Source organism: Chenopodium album, chromosome 8 (genome assembly GCF_948465745.1).
Source record: "Chenopodium album chromosome 8, dcCheAlbu1.1, whole genome shotgun sequence".
Taxonomy (NCBI): Eukaryota; Viridiplantae; Streptophyta; class Magnoliopsida; order Caryophyllales; family Amaranthaceae; genus Chenopodium; species Chenopodium album.
The window spans coordinates 69,539,874-69,560,414 of record NC_137841.1 but is presented as its reverse complement, the minus strand read 5'-3'; the positions used below and the strand labels follow the sequence as shown (position 1 = coordinate 69,560,414).

General features: G+C 31.2%; 1 long non-coding RNA gene across 1 annotated transcript; it reads right to left on the bottom strand.

Moving 5' to 3' along the window:
* Window positions 1–1,783: 1,783 nt before the first annotated feature.
* LOC145556434 (uncharacterized) lies at window positions 1,784–2,608 on the bottom strand. Its single transcript, XR_014091857.1, has 3 exons — window positions 2,504–2,608; window positions 2,036–2,107; window positions 1,784–1,944 (listed from the first exon to the last, which is right to left on the bottom strand). It is a non-coding gene; the product is annotated as an uncharacterized LOC145556434 (long non-coding RNA).
* Window positions 2,609–20,541: the final 17,933 nt, after the last annotated feature.

Here is a 20,541-nt window from a genome sequence, read left to right as displayed (position 1 = left end):
TTCAACACATCTTGCCATCTAAAAGTTCTCGACAATATAACTGTTAGGTACAGGAGATTCCACTCCAAAGTCATCTGGCAATAGGAGATTTAGCCCCTTAGCCTTATTGAAATACTTACGTGTGTTATTTGATAGGATAAACTTCAATAGTAACCCGTCGTAGCTAAAATGGATTTGGTCTGACTAGTGGCGGACCTACCCTTGGTCCAGGTAGGTCACGTGACCTAGCAAATTTATTTTTTTTTTAAAAAAAAAAAATTAAAAAAACAAAAAAAACGGACTGTCAGTACTGGAAGGGAAAAGAAACAAAACAAAACCATATTCAAAATCACGCACTCTCATCCTCTCAAATCTCAATCTCTCTCTTCGCTCTTCGCCGCCGCACCGCCTCACCGGCGTTCATGAATTGGACTTTGCGTTCTTCGACTCTTCTTGCTGCCAAGTAACTAAGTAAGTTTGTTTTAAAGTTTTTAAATTTGTAAATTATACCCAAATTGTTGAATTGTTGGGTTGAGTACTTGAATTTGTGATTAATTGAGTTGATTATGTAATTTAATCTAGTTAATTAGTGTGTGTTCTATTGTTTTTTGAAATTGTTGATAATTTATCAATTTAAGGAGTTAGGGTTTCTGATTTTTTAGGAATTGAATTGCTGCTTTTTTTTTTTTTAGGAAATGAAATTGTTTCCTGTAAATTGATATTATAAATTGAGTTAATTGACAGTAAAATTGAGTAATTGATGATTTCATATTAGAACTTAGGGTTTCTGTTTTTTTTTTTTTTTTTTTTTTTTGGAATTGATTAGTTTGGATAATTGCATATGTGGATTGTAAATTGAAGCATTTGTGGCTTTCTTAATCTAATTGTTAATGTAACTTAATTTTCAGAATGAAAAGGAAAAAAATGTGTGATATGACTGATATCACAAGTTTCTTTGGTCCGAAAAATCCCCCTCCTCAACAAAGTCCTCCTCCTCCACAAAATCCTTCTCCTCCACCTCCTCCTCCTTTACAAGATCCACCTCCTTCACCACAAAATCCTTTTCCTCCACCACAAAATCCTTTTGCTTGGTTACTTATATAAAGCGAGATATGTTTTTGAATGTTGACATGAATGATATTATAGATCGATATCAAAACATGAAAACTCGTAGAGAGCGATTGTAATTTCTTTTATTTGGTTGTAATATGGATATTTATTACTTTTGGAATGTATTTTTTTTTTAAATATTAGCTTTTTTTTTAATATTCTTGCATTAATTATTGATTAGTAGTCGGTGGTGACCTAGCACCCGAAAAATCCTGAATCCGCCACTGGGTCTGACTAATATGTTGCAGTATAACTAAAGGGTCATACTAGCTAAGTAAATAAAAATTAGGTTTACTGTCATCTTTAATTGGTCAAATTCAGTGGCATGATTTGTATATTTGGGCGTCCTCCAAATTTTTTATTAAAAAAAAGAAAAAAAATAGGGTACAATTCAGTCGATGTAAAATATTATGCCCACGCCTATTGTCAATTATCTCAATCCCTCACAAGATTGTTCTCTTTTCCTTTCTAAAAGTGCAAAATTGGCCATTAGATTAGAAATTTAAGACCCACATATATGGAGTTAGATCTGTCATGTTGTAAATGTACACTTTCAAACAAAAAGCATTTCAGTAAGGCATTACACTTGCACATAAGTCAAAATTGCTTTAGATCAGAACTATTTTTCCCTTCTAAAATATAGATTCCATCTCACAAAAGCCAACTTTCCATCTAACTAGATTTCGAGACTGGAGGGGAAAATAATACATCCATAAACAAAAAGGTACACTGTAAGCATCACAGCGTCATAAAATACGAGCAAAAGGAACAGGCATGAAATAAATTCTACAGATTAAACAAAATTGTGATCTACTCCAACTTTATCCTGTCCATATCATTCATCACGCCTTCAAGCTGCAGACAATGAAATAATTGTATCAGCTTTGAATCAAGAAACTCACAAGCTAAGGACTATAATTTTGAGCTCCATACGGGTAAAATTTACCTTTGCAATTTGACGCATAAAGTAATCACCATATCGCTTGGGTGGCTTTGATTCAACAATATGGACCATACCCTGAAACATCACCAAATCAATTACAAGTCTATCGAAAATTACAACAGAAACATTAATACTTGCTGTAAAACAAAGAAATATAGCTGTTTGGTATATAATGATAAAATGAGCATTGCAATTTTATGTTCTCCATAATATTATATGCAAGGTTATTTAAAAAATAAAAAATATTAGGGGAAAAAACACTTTTTGCGGTTTCCAGTTGATCATCAGTTACAAAAGTGGCAATAACCAATCCTTAATAGTTGTGTCAAGATTTTAAAACTTGTTTAAACCAAAACAAATCAATAGAAAAGGCAGCAAGACCTTTCAATTGCATGTGTAAGAAACAGCAGATAGTGTATGCAGAGATATTGTACCATAAACATTTATCCTGAGAAATTAAAATGAACTTACATCATCAATATAGAAGTCAATATCAGCATTAGATATGATCTTGCCCTCAGCATCAACGGTATGTGTCTTGTGCTTGTATGTCATCAAAATAGTCCTGAAATTGCATAAGGTCACAACTAGGTTAAGAAATCTCCAAACACAAGCAACAGTAATAAAACATTTACCGGAAAGTCAAGTTTGACTTTATTTTCCCGGCTTTGACCTGGTCACATGACTTTCCGGTGGGAGGTAGTCGATTACAACATTTTGGGTTTTATAAGGTAGTTAATTACAACATTTCGTTTTCAAGGTAGTTTATCGCAAAAAATGGATTATAAAAGGTAGTTTTTTACAAAAAAAAAAAAAAACCTACAAATTAATACTTGTCCTACAATATATACTTGGTCCATCTTAATTGTAAGAGCGAGTGTGTAGTGGTTATTGTTTAAGTTTGCAAATTGCAAGAGATTTTTAGGTGCAACTTGCAACCGATTTTTAAAATGATGTCACTTTGCTTACATATATATGTATGACGTTCACAGGCTTTGTAAATCCATATAAATTAATTTAATCATCGCTCAATCTTATTAAGGGCCTGTTCCGATTGACTGTACTCAGCTGAACTGAAATGAACTGAACTGAACTTATTAATTAGTGATTTTTAATTACGGATTAGTGATTTTTAACTATGGATTAGTGATTTTTGATTATTTATTGATTATTTATTACTATACATATGTGTATATACAAATGTACATATTATTAATATTATTATTATTAATTATTGATGATGATGATGATTATTATTATTATTATTATTATTATTATTATTATTATTATTATTATTATTATTATTATTATTATTATTATTATTATTATTATTATTATTATTATTATTATTTATTACTTATTGATTATTATTATTATTATTATTATTATTATTATTGTTAATATTATTATTATTATTATTATTATTATTATTATTATTATTATTATTATTATTATTATTGTTAATATTATTATTATTATTATTGTTGTTGTTGTTGTTGTTGTTGTTGTTGTTGTTGTTGTCGTCGTCGTTGTAATAAGAGCTTAAAAGAATGAAATTTGGCTTTATATCATTACCAATATCATTAGACATAAATTAAGAGTTGAACTGAACTGAATTTCAACGGAAGAGAACAGACCCTAATTCCATATATATCAACTGATTCTTAGACTTAGAGCCTGCTTACATACATTTATTGAATTGAGATGAACTGAACTGAACTGAACTAAATTGAATTGAGTTGATTGGAGCTGAGCTGAGCTGAGCTGAAATGAAATGAAATGAATATTTTATGAGAGAAGGAAATTAGGAGTTGAACTGAAATTAAGTGAAAGTGAACATGCCCTTAATGAGCTAATTATGTATTAGTTTGACAAACATTCTTTCTTTTAGCATCTATGGATTGAGTAATGAAGTAAAGAGTGGTCGTGGAGACTAGACAATACAACCCTATCACATTCGCCAATAATAATAATTAAAGGATTATAAGAATGAAATGCGTAAATTATTTTATTTTGGTTGGTTATATATAGTTAGTAATTTGTATGTATAGCTCATTTTTTTTATCAAGGAGCAGTGCGGTCGCTGGCAAGGGCAGCCGGGGCGGTCGCCCAGGGCCCTGAAATCAAATTTGCTGTTTAAAGGAAAAATACTTAAGTTATATAATTCCATAAATGTTATACAAATAACAAACTAGCTTAGTGGTCAAAGCAAGTTTTTATAGTGGAATTTAATTGGCCTTGTATTTTGGCAATCCAGGGTTCGAGACCTGACACTTAATGTTTTTGTTTCTTTTTTTACTTCTTTCTTTACTTTTAATCTATCTTCTTCTTCTTCTTCTTCTTCTTTTTTTTTTTTTTTTTTTTTTTTTTTTTTTTTTTTTTGGAAGCAATCTATATTCTTCTTTTTATTTTAACCATTAGCTATTTTGTTTGGTTTTGTTTTTTATTTTTTTTTTCTAGAGCATATAATTTTTATTATTTTTACTTGTTTTCTTTTTGTATTTGTTTTAATCTTCCCTCTCATGTTTTGAATTTTTGAGTTTCATTTTTATAGTCGCCTTCCAATTTTTTATTTACTACTCTCCCATTCTATAATATTGTACAAAATAATTTTGAGGCACTTAAGAAGACAAAGGAAACATTTTAAAAGTATGTTTTTAAATAAAAATGACATTTTAAAACACCAATAATAGAATACATGCAGTATAATATTTCTAATAAATCTTACGAAAAGCTAAGTGTAATAACACTATTCATTTTGATTATTTCTAATGCACATTAGTACATATATGATACTCCCAATCCCAAGTCCCATCCGCATGAATTTCTTCTTGTATTTTTTTCCTACTTTTTTTTGGGGGGGGGGGGGGGTTAATGAATTTTATGCTACATAGATAAATATTTTGTTTTAACTATAGTATACTCGCACTTAAGTACTGTACTATTTTTTTTAAGTATAGTTTTACGGAAATTGAATGTATATTTAGTATATTGTGCAAACATCCAAATTTATAGGGGCCCCTAATTATTAGTTTGCCCTTAGGCCCCTAAAAACTCAGAAACGGTCCTGTCAAGGAGCAAAGGTAAATACGAGTATTAATATTGTGGGTGCACTTAATTGGTGTGTATAAGTTAATTAGATTACACTACTACAAAAATGCTCAAAGAGACCGTAAATAAGAGACCGTTTAAGTAGATAACCGGTCTCTTTGTTTCAAGAGACCCAATATTACAAATAACCGGTCTCTTTGGTATAGTCTTAAGAGGTAAATATTAAACAAAGACCTTTTAATATAGATAACAGGTCTCTCTTGTAATTTTTTAATTTTTAATTAAAAAAAGAGAGACCTGTGTTAGTACATAACAGGTCTCTCTTGAATTTTTTTATTTTAAATTTAAAAAAGAGAGACCTGTGTTAGTATATAACCGATCTCTCATTATTTTTGTAAAAAAAATTGAAAAACTTATTTAATAGAAACTCGTGACAACTGACAACTTAATTAATTGGTTTCCCTAATTTTTATATATAAAAAGGAAATGAAACCCTAAGTCTCTAATAATTCACGAACCTCATCAGTCTTCATCTCGCTGCGGCGCCGCTTCATCTCCTTCTCTCACTCCCCTCTTTCTCCAACTTTTCAACAGATGAATTAACAACCACCACCACCATGATCTACCTCCTCCTAATCTCTTTTCTCACCCAATTTATATTCGACCAAGTCAAATGAATATAATGACCTGCATTCACCTCTATCAAATCCGCCATAACCTTGTTCACTTGATTAAGAATCTCCGGGGTTTTTTTATTGTTTAGATTTTTAGAAAATTTACTAATTTTGGATTGTATAGAGGAATTCCACCTTGCCGCAGACACTAACAATTGCAATTCCACTGCAAGAATCCGCGTTGATTGTAGATTTATTGTTTTATTTTACTTTTGTTTAGCGGGCGTTCATCGTTTAGTGGTAAGTTATTTTGGTTTAATGATTTTTTTTTTTTTTTTACTTGCGTCTGGAATAATTTTGACTCTCAACTAAGGAGTATCAACATATTTTCTGGATTTGTAGAACAATATGGGTCTCCATCTTTTATGTCTTTGATTTTCATCTTCTTTATATATTCAAAGAAAATTCAATCCATCTAAAAAAAAAAAAAGAAAATTCAAGAAATCTTGTGCTTTAGTGAGTTAATCTTTTACTAACGTTATATATCAGTTAACCTTTTATGGATTTGTTAAACAATTGATGCTTTAGTGAGTTAATTTTTTACTCACTAGTTATATATTTGTTCAATTTTTCAGTTAAGTTTTCTAAATAATCTTAATTATATATAATTTATTAATTATGTGATTTTTGCTTTCACAGATGTTGTTTTCACAAGGAAGGAGTATTTCAGCTACATTTTTTGTTGATGTAATTATTTTTGTATTGTAGATTACAATCATTTGTATACGAAGTACATTATTTATTGTAGAATTTCAAATTTTTTTTTGTACTTTGATACTTTCAATTTTACACCATTTTTTTTTTTTAATATAGCACATATTGTAATTTTAATTTTAATTTAAAAAATCAAATTAAATACGTTTATTTTTTTTATTTAAAATGAGACTATAGAGACCGGTTAAGCTGAAAAAGCGGTCTCAATTTTCTTAAAAGTAGACTACCTAATTAAGATAGGCGGTCTTAGTTTTCTGAAAAGAGAGACCGCTTTTCTTATAAAAGCAGTCTCAACTTTCTCAAAATTGAGACCGCTTATCTTTAATAGGCAGTCTCAACTTTCACATTCTAGAGACCGCCTCTAACAAGCAGTCTCTTTGCCAAAGAGACCGCTGCGCTAGAGACCGCCTCTAAGGCAGTCTCTTTGGTTAAATTGAACTGGTCTCTTTGGCCAATTTTGTAGTAGTGTTAGTACTCGTGCGTTGCACGGCGGTTGATTAGTAATTTCTTCTATAATTTTTCATCTTTTGTTGTTGATAACTTTCTAATATGATTTGGCTTATTATTTTTTTAAAAAAAAAATTGTTATATAAATATAAAAAAAAAAATCATGTACTTAAAAAAAATAGTTATAAAATGTTGCATCATAATGTAATATTTACTATGTTTTTAAAAATATACGAAAATGATGGTTAGATTAAATATATTAATGTTGTATAATTTATAATTCATTAAGCTTATACGTTTAGAGTGGAAGCTAAATAAATGTGTATTTACTATTAATTTTTTTTAAAAAAATGTGTATTAATTCGTTAAAAAAAATGTGTATAATTAGCTACCGATATCTATGTCTATATAATATTGTTGTATTATGAGTATCCAAAAGTAGTGTGGAGTATATATAACAATATTGATGTCAAATTCAAATTTCACACCTAATTGGTCCTAGTTTCTACCTAGAAAAGACAACAAAAATTAAAAAAAAAATAAATAATAAAAATAAAAAAAATTTGATGACATCATAGGTAAAAATTAGAGGGAAATTTTTTTATAAGAGTTTGACACATAAGCACTTTAAGAAATTGTTGACATCATCAATGTTTTGTTTTAGTAATAGTTAATAGATAAAGATAGTGAGGCTAATAAAAACAGAAAAAAGAGGTAATGCAATCTAGTGGGCTTCTCATATTAGTCACCTATTTGTGACTTGACTTTATATATCCGCTAGGGCTTTTTATTTTATTTTAGTTTTTGATGCAAAAAAAGTAGTCTTTGGTCTTATGCATGGTGTGAGATTGTTAGAGATATTGAAAAATACATGTGTGATATTTTTGGATATTTCAAATCTCTAACTATATTTTCCAATATCTATAGTTTGTTATGTTAGACTTTGAAGACCAGCAAATATATTTTCCACACAAGCTCCTCAACGAACATTCAATTTCAACGCATCTTCCACTATAAATACCATACTTCACTAGCTAGCTAAGTACTCAAATAATAATTAACCTCCATAACTCAATTAAAAAAATGAAGAGCTATTGTAGCAGAAACAACAACTTGGTGACCATGGGATGGTTTCTTGTCATCCTAGGCCTGGTGATCACTAGCGGTGTCGACGGTGGCTCGTTATCCAATATCTTAAAGAACATAGCAGCGGAGATGAAGATCAACTGGTTTAATGGTATTGTACAGGAGGCAAACCAAGATTCTGCCTATGCAAAATTTTTAGACGATTATAAAGAGCTTATTAAAGGTGTTACTGATCCACGCAATGTGCATGACTTTTGTACTGCGGTTAAAGCATTAGAGGAAGAGCACTCCGACGAACGAACCGTCCCTACATATATTCCCGACTACGAGACCTTCGTACGCATTGCCAATTCCGACAAGAGCCCCTGCGACAAAATAAATAGTCCTCCGTCTGTCTGAAATTAATAGTCATGCTAATAATACATCCTGATGAACAAAGCGTGTATTAAGTTGATGGTGATCGATATATCATTATCAATCGCTTGCTTGAATTGTTATGTTTTGCTTTCTTAATAAGCTAGCATGCTCATGAGCTAGTGTGCGTACTTGTTGTTTGTTTGTTTGTTTTTCTTTATGTATTGCACTATGTTTGAGTGAGCTTAAGTCATATATTATTGTTATCAATACAATCAATTTGTTTTATATACAAAGGATTGGAATATATATTAATGTCGTTTTAAGATTGTAGACATCTAAAAATGTCTCCCCAAAACCAAACCCGATGATAAATAACCTTTCACCGTCACTATTGGTCGGATTTAATATTTAATCCCGAGAGTGCTTAAAAAATCGTATTTTACTAAATTCATAATTTTGAAAAGTCCATGGATTAGTCTTGGTGTTTGGTAAAAGCATAGTTTTAATTTTAGCCTAAACTTGTTAATTAATTTTAAGCCCAAGCCTTTTTTATTATTTTATTATTTATTTTTGGCCCAAACATTTTATTTATTTTTATTTTATTATTTTCTTATTTTAGCCCAAATAATAAAAGTCAGAAAAAAGCCCGAAATTATCAATCGGCACTTAAAAAGCCGAAAGAAATTAGGGTTAAAAATGAATTTAGACGGAAAAATGGACTGGAAGTGATCGTGTCACGGTACAGTCTGACCGTGTCACGGGAACCCTTCCCGTCTGACGGTGGGACTTCCCGTGACACGGGAGGTCTGCCGTGACACGGGACGTTCCGTGTCCTTTCCGCGTAAACCCTTAACGCGTTTTTCATTCCGTTTTCTTAAAATTTCTCGCGTCACTCCAAAACTGTACTGTGTCACGGGAAAGTGTACCGTCTGACGGTACAGTCTGACCGTGTCACGGGATACTTTTTTAGGGTTTTTATCATTTTAGGGTTCCGTGTGCTCCCTCAGCAGCACACCCGCAGGGGAAGGCGGCTTGACGGCGTCCGGCACTCCGGCGGGCGGCAACAGTGAATTTGAGTGCGGTGGGGCGGGTGGGCGGAAGTGAGAAGTTAGGATTTAGGGTTTGAAAACTTTGAAGTTTGAACGAGAAAAGAGAAGAGGAAGGTGAAGCCATTTCCCGTGGTTTTTTTCTCAAAAAAAATTTTGTTTTTTTTTTTGTGGGGGGGGGTAGCACGTGCCCCCCCGGGCCCCTACGTGGGTCCGCCACTGATTGGGTTAATGATGATGCCGATATTGATGTTAATGTTGCAGCGTTTTATTCTAGAAAATTCGAAGTAAATTTGAGGTAACATATGTTGTGGCTTCTCCTTTTCTTGGTTGTTGAAGTTTCTTTTAAGTTTTCACGTGAAACTCTTGCTAGTCCAATAGCATATTGTAGCATTTCAACTCACCGGCGGTGTGGCTATGAATTGCAAGTAAATGATGCTCAACCTTAATTCATGAAGTTTGTTTAGGGTGAATACGTTAGAATCTCAATATCTTCCTATAGTTTTTAACTTTTATATTGATAGATTGACATGAAGATTAACATGAGCTGAATTTCAGAATTGAATTCAAAAATGAAAATCAGAACCGAATTTTCGAACTAAAAAAGAAGGGGAAAAAATGCTTGATAGCTCACAATGCAGTGTGCACCTAGAAGTATCTTATAAATAACAATAGCCAACACTTCCAGATTTTGATATTTTATTGCGTGCATAACCCCTTAAAGTTATTGATCAGTCGTACTTGTTCTCGGAGGATCAGTTTGCTCGATTAACTTCAGAAAGCTCGTTCCCCTTCGTTACGAGGTATTTTTAGGTGATTTTTTTATTTGAATTTGGGTGAAATTTTGTCTACTTTCTTCCTTAAAAATTTCAGAATTTTTCGAGTTCTTTTGCTATTAAACTGGACTGTTTTCCGCAACAGTGTCAGTTTTAGTCCGAGTTGATAGTTATTGTTGTTTGTGTGCGATTTTGTTCCAAGTTGTGCTGCAATTTTTGCTTTGTTTTGTGCGCATATTGTGTGTATAAATCATGGCAGACGAGGCTATATTCAATTCATGAATAGACTACTCATTATATTCAATTTAATGGAAGTTTGATTTTAATTACTTGCTAGTGCAAACTCGGGTTTCATAGTGAACTAGGATTAAGAATATCTACTTTTGAGAGGTACCCTTATTTTATTGCTTGTATTCCGTCATTATCGAGGGGGATGATTTGATACTGATGTCTGTAGAAGGAGAGAAGGTTGATGTTAGGTGGCCTAATTGGTTTGCTGCAGTTGCAGGGGAGGCTATTAAAAGGTGGGTTTCGTGGTGGGTTGTTTCCGACTTTCCTTTGAGAAGATGAATAAGGTATATATTGTTCAATGTATCCCTTGTAATTATTGATTTGTTTTGAAAGAGTTTGGTACTTGAAATTGGATAGTGTTGATTGTTTAAATTGTTAGAAAAGATTTAATTTTTGATTAGATAAATGCATTGTTTAGTAGGTGTCGTGGAGTATGTGGACCGGAGGTAGAAGTTTTGTCTTGGTTAGAGGTAATGTCACTTGTAATATGGTTCCTATTTTCTATATAGTTGGGAATTCTTATTGGGTTGCTTGTTTAGATTCTACATAATTTGTATAACAGGGGAAGGTATAATTTGTATAAATCAGGAACTGACCATAAAACTATGTAAAATTGTTCTTGTCTATGGCTTGAGTTTTGGCATCCTAAATTATAAGGGTCAAACACACATACTACGTTTAGAGCATTACTAACATCTTGGTTGTATGCTCATGGTAAGTTATTCCTTCTTTGTTGGATAAGACATTGTTTGACCAATCAAAAAGAAAGGGAAATTTTTTTTGTGTGAATCTAGATTAGTTATTGAGCTTGTCATTTTGATGCATTACAAACCTGATTTTTTTTTTTCATTTTCTATCTGAATTCTATATGCTATGTGTATTTAATTGCTTGAAAATTGACTAATTTTCTCGTCATTGCTCATAAGTTAATCTTTCCTTCATTTTGTCGAGTACTATGATTATGACTTGTTATCTAATTATCTTATACTAATTTGAGATGAAAGTCTAGTGATGTCCTGCAGTTTTATTGCTTGTTGCTAAGATCTACTGATGTCCTTCATGTCTTGTACAAATCCTCTTTCTTTTGAGGTTGACAATATTATGTATCATCTAATCTTTGGACCTTTTAATTTGTTTCTAAATGATGTGCATCTACAAGTGGGCTATGTCTGTAAGATATCTTGGGACATCAAATCAAAGTATTGTAATTTGGAGAAGTATTCAGAAGCTAATGCTGAAGAACATTTAGATGAATCTTGCGCCATCTACCCCTAACACTCTAGGTAATAGTTCTTTTTATTTATTTTTATTTATTTATTTATTTATTTATTTTCTCTTTTTTCAAATTTTTTATCAATTGAAAGTTGCTTGTGCTAGAGGAATAGGAACTTAGTAGCAGGAAAAAAATACAGCAACTACTAGAATTGGATGAGTTTCGAGAACAATGGGCTAAGTTTGGCAAGATTTACAGCTTACAACGATATAGAATTGGACGAGACTCGAGAACAAGGGGATAATTTAATTCTTTTAGACTTAATTTTTTGTTGAAAGACTAGTTATTTTATTGATCAATGTTATGATTAATCGCATTTAGCTTAATAAAACAATATAACACATTTCTATACGACTACTTTTATTTGGCTTAATAGTTATTGTTATTACATATATTCCTAAATTGTAAATCAATAATTTATTATTCAAGTTTTAATTGTTTTGTGGAAAATATAGTTTATTTTGTTGTTTGTTGTGGATGAATCAAGTTGTGTGAAATCATTTGGAGTGTTTATTGTATTGTATTTTGTGGGTGAATTCAAGTTATGTGGAACCATTTGGAATATGTGTTTTGTTGGTTGATTTGTAACAGGTTTTAATCCATTTGACAATGGGTTGTTCGGTAAAAAAATACTACCAAGCATGTATTCAAATTAAATATTGATCAAAATAAAAATTATATATTTATTAGTACCTGGCGTAATCTAATGCTAGTTACTAATAGATTATTTTTTTTAACAAAAACAAAACTATTCGTAACTGACGTTAGGCTATGCCAATTACAAATAATACCCTTATTGTAACCGGCGTAACTCAACGCAAGTTACGAATAGTATGCTTTCTAACTTGGAAAATAGGCTATTTGTAACTGGCGTTAGGTTAAGCCAGTTGCGAATAGTACATTATTAGTAACCAACATTAGCCAGTTACGAATAATTTTCATTAATTGTAACGGTGGCATTCGCAACCAACAATGTCAGTTACAAAAAGTCAATTTCGCCAGTTACAAATAGCATTTTTTCTACTAGTGATCACTTAACAGTGACAACCCAAATCAAACAAACGAAACATAAATCAACCACAATCAAACCCTCTTAAATTAACAAAATTCAAATCCAAAATTAACAAAACCAACAAAAAAAAATAAACATTAGAATTTCAACGAAAAACAAAAATTAACTAAAAAAACAACAAAAACTAAGCTAAAAAAAACAAATCAAACCCAAAAATTAGACATTAAATCAAACCCAAAAACAAATCAAAAACAAACCACGAAAAAAAGTAACAATAAGCAACCAAACAAAACATAAATAAACAAAAAAACAAAACCAAAAGTACGAGTTAACCAAAAAAAAAAAAAAAAAAAAAAAAAACCTTACCACAAACCCCAAAATAACATTGAACTTCACCTCGAATTTGGTTTAATAAGGCCAAATTCGACAATGAAAAGTCTAGATCTAGGGTTTTCATGGTTGAATTTGACCTTAAAAACCATAAACTAGTTAACACCACAAAGCTAAGCATCAAACCAACACACCTCGAATTTGGTTTAATAAGGTCAAATTCTTTTGTTTCTTTATAGTTGCAATACTTTCTTAAAATAGAAATTTCACAATATTTGCAATATACTATAAAAGAAAGGTTTTTATGGTAAAAATTGAACTATTACCTTTACTAAAATTTCATATGATTATACTCTTAACAACCTCTTAGTCCCATTTTTGGTATATTATATCATGTGAGATACACTTTTCATAAATACCCTGATAAAGTGTATGTTTCAATTATTAAAATTTTTCTTAAGAAAAAAAGAAGAAGAAGTAAGCATTATATTATAGTTGGTATAAAATAGTATTATTGACATTTTTTGTATTTATCAAATTTTTAGTTTTAATTTTGTAATTTTTATTCTTATTTTGTAATTTCTTAAAACTATTAATTTTATTTTTCATTAAAATTTTTAAAATTATATTTGCATATACTAGAAAAGTACATAGTAACTTGTGTCCATATTATATATAATTATGTGAAAAAATTGAAGGTGGACAGCATTTACAATGTATATAACCCTTCATTTTGGAGTGATGATGTATATTCAACACTTGGTAGATATCTATCCCGTTGCATTTTTACTATATATGCCAATTAATACGACGTTAAAACAAGATTATTGAACAAGACGATACATATATATATTACAACTTACATTTTCCCAACTTAATTTGAACAACGAACATTATTAGTACCTTATGTACTAAATTACAACATTAGAATTGAAGACAACTTATATGAAAACCTCACTTTAGCCTCAACAATAAAATACGAGTAGTATTTTATTCTTGTAGTAATCAGTACTAGGCGGCGGGGGAACGGGGATATGATGGATATGAGGGAGATGAGGGAACGGGGTCGGTTTTGGGTCAAAGTGCGGAATAGAGAAGACTAGGCAATACAACCCAATCACATTCACCAATAATAATAATTGAAGGATTATAAGAATGAAATACGTAAGTTTATACAAATAACAAACTAGCTTAGTGATCAAAGCAAGTTTTTATACTGGAATTTAATTGGCCTTGTATTTTGGCAATCCGGGGTTCGAGACCTGACAATTTATGTTTTTGTTTTTTTTTTTACTTCTTTCTTTACTTTTAATCTATCTTCTTCTTCTACTTTTTTTTTTTTTTTTTTTTTTGGAAGCAATCTATATTCTTCTTTTTATTTTAACCATTAGCTTTTTTTTTTTTTTTTTTTTTCCACAGCATATAATTTTTATTATTTTTACTTGTTTTCTTTTTGTATTTGTTTCAATCTTCCCTCTTATGATTTGAATTTTTGAGTTTCATTTTTATAGTCGCCTTCCAATTTTTTATTTACCACTCTCCCATTCTATAAAACTAGATGAAGCCCGTGCGATGCACAGTTTGTTAGTATTTTTTTATAAAAATATTTTTGATATTTATGTGATTTTTTGTTATTAAATTAGCTTTAAAATATTAGATAAAATTCCTAATCTCAAAGGATAATATTTTTTATTTAATTAATTTAAAATTTAGTATCTCATTCGTCAATTTTGCTTACGTGGCATTTCAATTATTTAATTGTAAAAGAAATTAATAATCTCTTATTTAATAGCCTACAACTTAAATTTATAATCCTACATGGCACGCTAAGAAAAATTAAATCCTACGTGGCTCTCTAAAAACTCGGGGAAAAACTCCCCTTTATATATACACTACCTCCGATCTAATTTACTCGCAACAAAGGGGTATTATTTGTGAGACATAAAATATTTCTTTGTTGCGAGTAAATTGGAACGGAGGTAGTATATTAGATTGTACAAAATATTTTGAGGCACTTAAGAAGACAAAGGAAACATTCTAAAACACCAATAATAGAATACATGCAGTATAATAATAAATCGTACGAAAAGCTAAGTGTAATAACACTATTCATTTTGATTATTTCTAATGTACATAATACATATATGATACTCCCAATCCCAAGTCCCATCCGCATGAATTTCTTGTATTTTTTTCCTACTTTTTTCAAGGTTTTTTTTTTTTTTTTTTTTTTTTTTTTTTTTTTTTTTTTGGGTTAATGAATTTTATGCTACATAGATAAACATTTTATTTTAACTATAGTATACTCGCACTTAAGTTAATACTGTACTATTTTTTTAAGTATAGTTTTACGGAAATTGAATGTATAATTAGTATATTGCGCAAACACCCAAATTTATAGGGGCCCCTAATTATTAGTTTGCCCTTAGGGAAAAAAAATTTATAAGAGTTTGACACGTAAGCACTTTAAGAAATTGATGACATCATCAATATTTTGTTTTAGTAATAGTTAATACATAAAGATACTAAGGCTAATCAAAACGGAAAAAAAAGGTAATGCCATCCAGTAGGCTTCTCATATTAGTCACCTATTTGTGACTTGACTTTATATATCCGCTAGGGCTTTTTATTTTATTTTAGTTTTTGATGCAAGAAAAATAGTCTTTGGTCTTATGCATGGTGTGAGATTGTTAGAAATATTGGAAAATACATGTGTGATATTTTTGGATATTTCAAATCTCTAACTATATTTTCCAATATCTTCTTAATTATGAGCTGTATTAGTTTGACAAACATTCTTTAGTTTAGCAAGTATGGATTTAGTAATAAAGTAAAGAGAGGTCGTAGAGACTAGACAAAGTGACGAACCCGGCCCTATCATATTTGCTAATAATTGAAGGATTATAAGAATAAAATACGTAAATTAATTTATTTTGGCTGGTTATAAACCCTTGTTGCCCCCACTTGACACTTGTTACAACTATGTAAGTGTATGTAATACGTAGCATTTTGGCATGATAGATGATACTAGCAGATTTTTATTTCTTTTCTTTTGTTTTAATTTGGAACAAGATCAGATAGAGGACCGGCGGCTAAGCATGTACCTTCAACGAACATGCAACGCAATTTGGAACCACACAATTAATACAATTTATTTCAATAGTTACATAATTTGATTAATATCTTCCACTATAAATACAACACTTGACTAGCTAGCTAAGTATACTCAAATAATAATCAAACCTCCATAATTCAATTAAAAAAAAATGAAGAGCTATTGTTGCAAAAACAACAACTTGGTGGCCATGGGATGGTTTCTTGTTATCCTAGGCCTGGTGATCACTAGCGGGGTTGACGGTGCGTTCAACTTTAAGGGAACGGCCCTTGAGGGATTTCCGGAGGGCATTGTGAGGAGTGGTGAAAATGCGGCACAAGACACCAAAATCATGGAAAATGTCGCAGCCATTAAAAAGTTTCATCAGAAGGAGAAAGAGATAGAGTTTGCTAAAGCTATGAGTGATCCAAGCAATGCGGAAGATATTTGTAAATTGGCTAAATTGGCTGAAGTCAATAAGTCATGCGGCGAGGATGATTACTGGCCACCATCAACGTATAACACTGAAGCTGAAAAGATTCTTGAGATGAAAAAACTCAAGGCCCTTTATAAAGCTATTACTGAGCCAAGCAATCCTCAAGAATTTTGTAAGGCGGCTAGAATTTTGTACCATACCTTTCCTAAGTACCTGACCTTCCGCACCATTCTCGAAGCCTGCAGCAAGTATAATATGTGACAGTCCAGGCCACCATCAACGTATAACTGAAGCTGTCGCGGTCATTCATAATGAAGTTTTACTCTCTGTTTGTCTGGAATTAATAGTCACGTTAATTAATATAAGTCATCCTAGTGAACAATGGGTGTATTAGGTTGATGTTATGTTTTTCAATTTCTAATAAGCTAGCATAATAAGCTAGTGTAAGTCATTATTATTGCTCTTCAATAAAACACAAATTATTATTATTAATCTTTTTTTTTTTTTTTACAAAGCTTATTAATCTATGAGCATATATATATATAGTCACACAAATTAAACGTTAATACTTACAAAAGGCATATTAAGACAAATCAAATAGGATCTTGATCCCAATTAAGTACATAACTATATATATATAAACTATAAATAAAGGACATAAATAAATATTTTATATGTAAACTTGCAAACAATGATCAAATTGAAGTTTTTGAATAGTGTTAAATACGAGTGTGGGCCGCAGCCATCACGAGAGAGTGTAAGTACACCACTTCACAAGACCAAGGAGCTTCCACCTCAAAACCATATGACAATGAAGGGAGTAGCCCCTTAGCCTTATATTGTGGTGGTAACTCTTGAATTCTTTCAATGTGAGATTCCATTACCACTACACTCCCCCTTTTTATTGAATTAGTGTGGCATAAGAGAATGCTCACATGTGGGTTGTTCTTGGGCTCAACAAATAGTGTTAAATTCAACGTGTTGATGTAATTTAAAACGGAGGTACTTTATACACAAGCTTGTTCACATATTTGCATGAATCGTTTTAAGGAACTCACAAGTATGGACTACTAGTGATCAACCAACTTGTCCTCGGAGCCGAGGGTCGAAAATTCAACTCCTACTAAAACATGTAGCATGGATTCTGCCAACCCCTACGTACTTCCATGGCCTGGCATCATTGCCGAAGCAACAGAATTTTGAATGTATGTACTTTTCTATACGAGATATTTTGTTTTCTAGTTTGATTCGTAAGGTAACAAAAATAAATAAAAAGTAAATACGAAATTTTGAATCAAAACGTTACATGCATATGTTCAGAGGCTTCATCGATATAATTAAATGGGATAGTCTCTTCAGAGACGTGATATAAATGAGATAGTCTCTTCAGAGACGTGATATAATTAAGTTTTACTCTCTGTCTGTCTGGAATTAATAGTCACGTTAATTAATATAAGTCATCCTAATGAACCATGGGTGTATTAGGTTGATGTTATGTTTTTCAATTTTTAATAAGCTAGCATAATAAGCTAGTGTGCTTTGGTTTGGTTTGATTGTTGTTTGTTATATTTTTATGTTTTTACCTATATCAGAGCGAGTGTAAGTCATTATTATTGCTCTTCAATAAAACACAAATTATTATTATAAATCTTTTTTTTTTTTTTTTTGACAAAGCTTATTAATCTATGAACATAAATATAGTTAATGTCACATTAGTAAAAAATAAAAAATAAAAAAATAAGCGTTAATATTTACAAAAGCTAAGGAATATTAAGACAAATCTAATAGGATCCTGATCCCACTTAAGTACATAACTATATATATATATATATATATATATATATATATATATATATATATATATATATATATATATATATATATATATATATATATATATATATAAACTATAAATAAAGGACATAAATATATCTTATGTGTAACTTGCAAACAATGATCAAATTGAAGTTTTTGAATAGTGCTAAATTCAACGTGTTAATGTTATTTGAAACGGAGGTACTATATACACAAGCTTGTTCACATATTTGCTTGAATCGTTTTAAGGAACTCACAAGTATGGACTACTAGTGATCAACCAACTTGTCCTCGGAGGGTCGAAAATTCAACTCCTACTAAAACATGTAGCATGGATTCTGCCAAACCCCTACTTCCATAGTTCCATGGCCTGGCATCAATGCTGAAGCAACAGAATTTTGAATGTATGTAATTTTCTATACGAGATATTTTGTTTTATAGTTTGGTTCGTAAGCTAAGGTAACAAAAACACTATCTCCGTTACATATTATTTGCAATGATTAGACATTTTTACTCTCTACTTATGTCAAATCGTTGCAAATAATATGTAATGGAGGTAGTAAATACGAAATTTTGAATCAAAACGTTACATGCATATATTCAGAAGCTTTATCGATATAATTAAATGAGATAGTCTCTTCAGAGACATGATATAAATGAGATCGATCTTATTCCTATTTATAATTTTTTTTTTTTTTGAAGGATATTCCTATTTATAATTGTGTCTTAATGTACTATGGCGTCGTATTTTTGCTGAGAATAAATAATATGCAAGTTGTTTTAGCACCTTATAAAATATGGAAATTGATTGTAGCATACCAGATAGTGATTTTGGTACACCTTGTGAGAAGAAAATAGATTATTATGCTCTCACGATGAGTGTGCCTAAATCAATATTTGGTGTGTCAAAATCATTTCCCACAATATATATGTACAAAATTAGAGAATTACAACTAATGTTCCGATTCTTGGTGCCTCGGTAGATGAAAGGGTTATTGACGAGACTTGATTGTCTTGTATTCATAGTTTCACCCTGTGTTAAGCCTTAAATTAAAGTCGCAACCTTTATATTATTGTGCTCTCACGACGAGTGTGCCTAAATTAATATTTGGTGTGTCAAAATCATTTCCCATTATACTACCTCTGTTACATATTATTTGCAACGATTTGACATAAAGTAGAGAGGAAAAATGTCTAATCGTTGTAAATAATATGTAACGGAGGTAGTATATATATGTAGAAAATTAGAGAATTACAACTAATGTTCCAATGCTTGGTGCCTCGGTAGATATCAGGGTTATTGACGAGACTTGATTGGCCTGTATAGTTGTATTCATAGTTTCACCCTATGTTAAGCCTTCAAGTCGCAACCTTTAATAACCATTAGTGTTGGCACAATACTTATTGTGTAAAGTTCGGCGTATAGAGTATTAAACAAATCTTTCAACAAACAAAAATCATAACTCATTAGATACCCCACATACTTGTGAAATGTAAAGATCACTTAAAAGTTTCACCCTATCTTTTTTACCACATTCCTTAGTTGTACTAGCTTATACATATATACATACTGGTCATACGCCCTACTAGCTTCATGCCCACCCTCTCAAACAATGCAAGTGCTCCAACTACAAGCTAAGATTGACCTATGACCTTAATTAGCTTGTTCATTATTTAATCTACCCATATTTTCTTGGTTGTGAGCCTTCCCAAGGAGACTATAAATAAGGCCTTTCCTCTAGCTTAATCCTCACCCATCACCCATATATTAAGCAAATCATACAATACTCCGCATTGTAAACACCTAATTTCCTCCACACCCAAAAAAAAAACCTTGAAAATGGATGCTAAGATCCATTTATCAACCTTTGCATGGGTTTTCATCCTTGTCATAATGTCCACAATGATCATGAGCTCAGTCTTTGTCTCGGGTGCCCGATCACTACCACTGGAGTCTGAACATAAGGCCGGCCTTACAGTCCCTAAGACCCCAATATATGGTCTAAAGAATCCAACCCCTTCAACTAAGACTACTAACCAACAAGATATGCCAATGACGCCGAGTAAAGTGGTGCTAGGTGGGTATGTTGGATATTCACCTCCTGGT